This window comes from Drosophila simulans, chromosome 3R (genome assembly GCF_016746395.2).
Source record: "Drosophila simulans strain w501 chromosome 3R, Prin_Dsim_3.1, whole genome shotgun sequence".
In the NCBI taxonomy this organism is placed as follows: Eukaryota; Metazoa; Arthropoda; class Insecta; order Diptera; family Drosophilidae; genus Drosophila; species Drosophila simulans.
In genome coordinates, this window is record NC_052523.2 from 5271111 (window position 1) to 5277648 (window position 6538).

The 6538-nt window shown below is 41.4% G+C and overlaps 1 protein-coding gene across 2 annotated transcripts in view; it reads right to left on the minus strand.

Moving 5' to 3' along the window:
• The window catches only part of LOC6727257 (sodium/calcium exchanger 3), a 39099-nt gene extending 34569 nt beyond the window's left edge, over positions 1-4530 (minus strand). Inside the window, exon 1 of one of the 2 annotated variants that reach the window (XM_016175768.3) lies at positions 4474-4530. The gene's annotated coding sequence lies outside the window, so the exon portion shown is untranslated. Of the gene's footprint in view, positions 1-3604; positions 4445-4473 lie in introns of those variants that run through there. The other variant, XM_016175772.3, reaches the window with a different exon arrangement.
• Between the last annotated feature and the right edge of the window lie 2008 nt (positions 4531-6538).

Genomic DNA, 6538 nt, shown 5'->3' on the forward strand with positions numbered 1-6538 from the left:
TTTTTTGACACCCTACTTGCGGCAACACAAAATACTCGAGTGTTTTACCGACGTTGTGTTTTTGTTACGAGTAAAAAAACCACCCGAGGCCTGCTGCGCAATAACTATTTGGGTGAGTGGACGCACAGTCAACGATCGGCCGCACGTCATTTTTTGTATGCGGGCTGCAGTTCTCTGGTCATTTTTTGTACGCCTAAAATTTGTATGGGAGGAAGCGTGACGGGTATAAGAAATGAAGGGTAAAAGGGAATACCCAAGAAAAATTTCGTGCTCACGTCTTTGATGGACTCAATGGGTGCCACCCGTTTCGAATCATTCCGTTATTAATTTTTCACACGTCGCTACCTGAATACTCTAATGACAAATATTCTTATATAAAGTTATTTTTGAAATGAATTTTGTGACATTATGACTATAATCTATATTTAAATAATAATAACGTAAATAATATATATAATATATAATAATATATAATATAATATATAATAATATATAATATAATATATATATATATATATATATATTATATTAATAATATATAATATAATAAAATATAATATAATATATATAATTATAATAATATATAATAATAAGATGAAGGGCATATTTTACAAAGTATTCGACAAAGTCTAGAGTCACGCCGAAAGAATAGTGTGTAAACGTATGGAGTGTAAAACGCATGGAGTTACGCATCTTGTCTGTGACTCGATTACCTACGAGACCACTCGAGTATTTTTGGAAACACCCGAGTATTTTTGGAAACACCCATGTGTTTAACGGTATACCCACAAGTGTTTTTCTCACTCATCCCTTTTTAGGCAGTGTGTGATCGGCACCCGCGACGCGGAGCACCGTATTGATTCGGGTGCGCGCACAACGGGGTGTCTTGTCTACATGTTCAGATTTATACTGTGTGTTTGTAAGTACCCGCGATGTGCGTGGCGGGTAGCACCCGCACACAAAATTGTAGGGTGTGAGTCGAGTGGTAAAAAAGTGCCACCCTTGCAGTTCTCTGGTGTGAACTTAGGTGCGTGACAACGGTAATTTAGATATCCCAATATCCTGTTCTTTTCGCGCGTCTTTTGTTTCGCCACAAAAGCTGACTTAAGGCTCGCCTGTCAGCGCCTTGTCCGCCATTTTGTGATTCTGTCTCCATTTTCGCGTCCCTTTTTCAGATGTTTTTCCGTTATTTATGGCCCTCGCCTTTCCCTCTTTCCTTTTGATTTTTGTCATCTTTATGGAATTTTTATCTCTTTTAATTTATACATATTCTCCGGCTCCGCCATCATCGCCATCGCAATTTAATTGCCGTTCCCGAGAAACTGAGCAATCGAGTCCTTTGCGTTTCCTTTTTTCCGCAGGACTCTGCTTGCATTTTATGCTCGACTTGGCTGGCTTAGAAGTAAGCCCTATTTCAGCATTTCTCTACGTTCTTTATGGCTCGCTGGCCTTAATCAAATTGCCTGCAGATCTGCCCATCTGGACGGCTTACTGGGCGTATGCGCAATTTGATGCCCACATACACGGTAAATCTAGCAGGAAAATGTGTAAAGCGAAGCTGGCTAAATTTTTTTATTTATGCCCCGTAGCTGGAGATTTGTTACTGTCGGGACGTATGTATGATTAACTCTGCTGCAGCGGAATCCTGCATAAACTCCACACTCGAAAGTATGCTTTTTGGGGCTCTATTTTTTCCGGAAGCACGGCAGCTGCTAAAGCGCCTGATTCTGCGCCATTGTGCGAAACGTTGGCTTCCAGTTTCCGTGGCCACTGCAACTGTAACTTTATTTCACCATTGTTGTTCAATTGGGTGAGGGGCTGGAACTTTCTGCTGGTTTCATGAATCAAACATGACCGAATCTTGTTATTTGCAGTTTTCTTCCTCGAGTTTCTTTTGTGTACACATGTGCGCGGTTTATTTTTTGTTAGTTAGAAAAGTTGGTCGCCCCACACACCGAAAATGGAAAAAAGGAGAATTTTTCGCCACTGTTTGCGGCTGCTACGTATGCATGGCCTAAGCCTTTGAGTGCCTGCCACTTTCCTCTAAGCCTTTAAAGCGCTGAATTTTCATCTGAGAGCTGAGCTGCGGTTTGGCTGTGTGGTCTGTTGCTTTTAATTGACGGAGCCATAAATTAAATGAATTTTCCAAAAGCTTGTTTCATCTGGATTTTCTGCATTTCGCTGAATATGCTGCATACTCAAGTTTAAATTGACCGAGGTATTCCTCTTATCAGAGTCAGAAAATCTAGCATTTTGAGTGTTTCGAGTCATGCTGATGCTTGGGTACTTGATTGATTAGCTAGTTAATTGGTGCCATTCAGTTTGATTAGATATAAAGCCCCAAACTGAGTTCCATTGAAACCTCTGGCCATCCAACACTTGTGTCCAATTGACAAATACTTATGGGACGACCTTCCTCCATTCACTGGTCAGTGAAAAGGAGCCCCAATAACCGAGTGAATGAATAAATGGCTATTTATTTGTACAAAGGGACACAAAGTGAACTCTAAACTGAAATGGTAAGCAAATGTCAGGCAAGTGAAGCGAATGAAAGCTTGAATGATATTGACAAAGGCAAATGCTACCACCCTTCGTCCTATGAATGGAAAAAGAACTCAAGGGGCTGGCCGACTTGGGCAGGAGTCGCGAGTTCTCCGCTTTCCAATTGTTTACTAGTCTCCGTGTTGATTGTTTTCTTTGGCTCTTTTCTATGGATACCCTATAAGATGGCATGATACTTTAGGCACTGACTACAGACTAAGCTAAATAAATTGCTTAAAATGCCAAAATTTCATCTATGCGAGACAGTAAAATATACTTCATATAACTTTAACCTACGAATGCTTGGTCTGAATTCACAAGCTTAACTTTTTTTGGCGAAGTTCTTAACTTTTTCTTGGGGGTCTTAAAATACTACTTATTTTCATAAGGAAGGCACCTTTTGGAATATTTACTTTATATCCTTTACTGATATTCGTTTCGTACAGCTTATAAAAAGTACAGTTAGGATGCGATAAGCTTTATTTATAGTTAGTTATACCCTGTAACGACCAGAATTTGAAAAATGGTCCAAACAAAATCCATCGCAGTGATGGGTATGTGATAGTCGAGAAAATCGACTATAGTGTCCATTTTTGGTTAAACTGAAACCGTTTAACCTGGGAAAGCTCAATGTCCAGCTGGGCACAAGGGAACTTAAAACTCGAACTTATGCCGATGTCAACAGGACTCCCCATTTGCTTTTCTTTTCCTCTGCGGTGCTGCTCGTCTCTTGAGTCTCACAAAAGACTCAATTAGGCGTTAGACAAAGACGGTGGACAAAGCCATATGCTGCTTGGCCCAGAAGTTGTCGCTAATTCGCAGACAAAGGGCGAACGAGGGGGCCAGTGGGCTTAATCGATAGCGAAACGAAAATGGGAAAACAAACTGACAATTGTCACGGACTGCCCCCGTCCGTTGTCAAGGTAAGACCGCCCGCACTGTTCATACTCACACACACGGGACGTATGCGTAATGCCTAAGCCATACCGCACGGCACTTCACATGGGGCGTATGAGTGATTAAGTCGTGCTTGGGTAAAAAGCGGCTAAAACGAATACATTACCGGCAATCGGAGATGGAGGCGCCAGTGTGGCGAGCTGCAGGATCCGCTGCCGATGCTGCTGACACAATTTTCGCCGCTGCAGAGCTGCAGCTGCAGAATGGCCGCACACAGATGCACCAGATATAGATACAGATACACAGATACAGATGCACGAAGCTGACGCCGAATTTGCGAATTTCGAGCTTGACACGAACACCCGGAGGCTGTTGAACCGCACCGCTCTGAACTCTTTTGGCTAGTTTTGTAGGTTTATGCCGTTTTCGTGCACATCCTTTCCTTTTCTTACTGCTTCCTTTACAGTTGCATTTTTTGCAGCGGCTGCTGCAGTCCGCGTTGCCAAAAGTGAAAAGAGGCGGCCGGCACGGCGGTCGGTGGTCAATGGTCAATGGTCAGAAAACAGGTTCAAAAGTCGGCGACCGCAGGCGCAGGTCCTGTGTGTGTGTGTACGAACGGGTGTGTGTGTGTGTGTACCGCACAACTTTCCCAAAAGTATGCAAAGATATTTAGCCTAGTTTCGACTCTCCAACAGCATCGTTGTTGATTTTTTGCTGCACTTTCTTGGCATTTTCTTTCAATTCATTTTTGCTCTCAAATAAATTTTGAAAATTTATTTATGGAAGATCATTTCACTAGCTTTAAACACTGTTTTTGTTTTTATTGTTGACTGAAGCACAACTCACACATCAACAAATACATACATATATTTGTGTATATATGTGTATCTGTGTATGTTTCGCTGTGTAGTAAAAATAGTAAAACGCTCGGCACTTAAAATAGGAGAAGCGCAGCGAAAACCGTTTGCCGCTGTTCTCTTCTATTGTTGTTGTTATTGTTTTGGTTGCTTCTTTCGTTGTTGTTGTTGTATTTACCGCTGCTGCGTGTGGAAATCACGGAGAAAACGTTACACGCTCATACGCCGGATAATGAAAGACTAACCTGCGAGCCAGTAACCGACTGCCACATTGGCCGACTGCCTCTTTGAAAGTGCCGATTGTCGCGACACGAAGGGCACCCGAAATGCACACGAAGAGTGAGAGTGGCGTGGGCGAGGGCGGTGAAAGCGGGAGAGATAAGGAAGAAAGTGCACAGGATAAGGAACAGAGTGGCAGTGGAACACTGGCCAGGCGATAACAACTGCGCCGCTCTCTCTCGCTGTCGCTCTCCGATGTTCCCCATCTTCCTCTCGTTGCAGTGGCGCATTTCGCTGGGGGGAGGGGGAGGGTGAAGGTTCGGAGGGGAGGGTGGTGGGAAGGTTGGTGTGGAGGTATTGCGGGTTAGTATAGCCCACACCCCCTCCTCCAGCACCCGCTGTCTTAGACAAGCAAGCGCGTAAGTTTTTGACGCCCCTGTTAAGTCGGTTGGAAAAAAGTTGCTGCCGAGTTTCCTGTACTCTATGCTTGGAAAATAGTCTATTAACAATAAGCACCGTTAGGAAAGTGATTACTGCAAAGCAAAAAGGTTATCTTCCATATAAATTTTCAACAACCAATTTAGGGTTCACGTGGCCAAAACTTGTATTTCTGGATATTGTATCATTTTATATTTTCTTAAGCTTAACAAATAATAATATTCACGGGTACAGTATTGATCTCAACATATACATTATATTTATTTATTTATATTAAAATCCCAATTGGAGAAGTACATCTCCAATTCCAACTAAAATTGGCTAAAAAGGTATTGACCGCATTGAAGTCAGCTTTTAAAAATAACTTAATTGGTATGTGTTTTACCGGATAAATGGCTTTCCCCTGTATAATTTTGATTTAGTTGATTGCGCCTTTTTACTTGGCTCTCTATGCAGCATCACGCCTACAAACTTTGGTTATGCATTATACATATTTTAATACCGTGCTAAAAAAACTTAATAGTATTAACTTAAAAAGTTTAGGAAACAAAAAGTTATGTAGTTATTTTTTTCTAATTATAATTAAATTTTCCTAATATAAAGTAATCTTTTTGTTATTATTATAATTAATATTTTAAAAATGAATTAAGAATTAAGAAATAAATAAAATATTCCGGTCCTCCGCATCTACGGTTGTGTAATATACCTCTCTAAACAATCGTAGCGCATCACCGGGGCTTTAAAGGTGGAATTCCTTACGAATGTTCATTCGGCTATGGCGACTGCGTTAGAATTTGGGGACCTGGATGGCTCGGCGGTTCGGCGGCTGACGGGCCCAGAACTGCGAACCGAATGGCGAGCTGTGCGAGGCGTCGTAAAAATAAATAAGCAAAACGGAAATTAATAAGACCCAAATGTTGCCGCTGTCGCAACGACCTCCCCATTTTGCCCCTGAGAGCCGCGACAATAGCGTTAGCCTTATGGCCATATAGACGCAGCAATGGAAACAGAACAGAACAGAAGCTAACAGAAGTAGCGAAAGAGAAGCAAACGCTGCACGCCATTGCTGTAAGTACAGTACAGTACAGGAGCACATGTGTGTCGTTGTGTGTGTTCACAACCTTTTGCTGCCTTTGTCTTTGGCGTCGATTTTTTTCGTCCGCTTTTCTGTTTGTTTTCGTTACGGATCCCAACTCATTCAGCAGGGGTGAACACGGGGCGTATGAGCAATATATTTATGTTTATAGCCTCGTTTCCAGCTGGTGTGTAGGCATAAAACTGTCGCGATTTTTCTTTCGGATGTGTATGATTATTTGGCACGACAACTCAATTCAATGAATGAATAATAGCAATCATAAAATCATAGGACATTTACGAAATAAAATGACAGATTACAAATTTAAGCACCTTTTGCAAATTACTTTTCTGTGCATTTGCAATCAACTTAAATCTTAATTTACCCTTTTTTTTAAGCCCCACTTCCCACATGTTTTTGCCAATAAAAGATTTTGATTTGTTTTTTTAAGTTTTATTTATGTAGTTTTTTATTTTAATCATTGTTTAAATCTACAAATACATTTACAGCG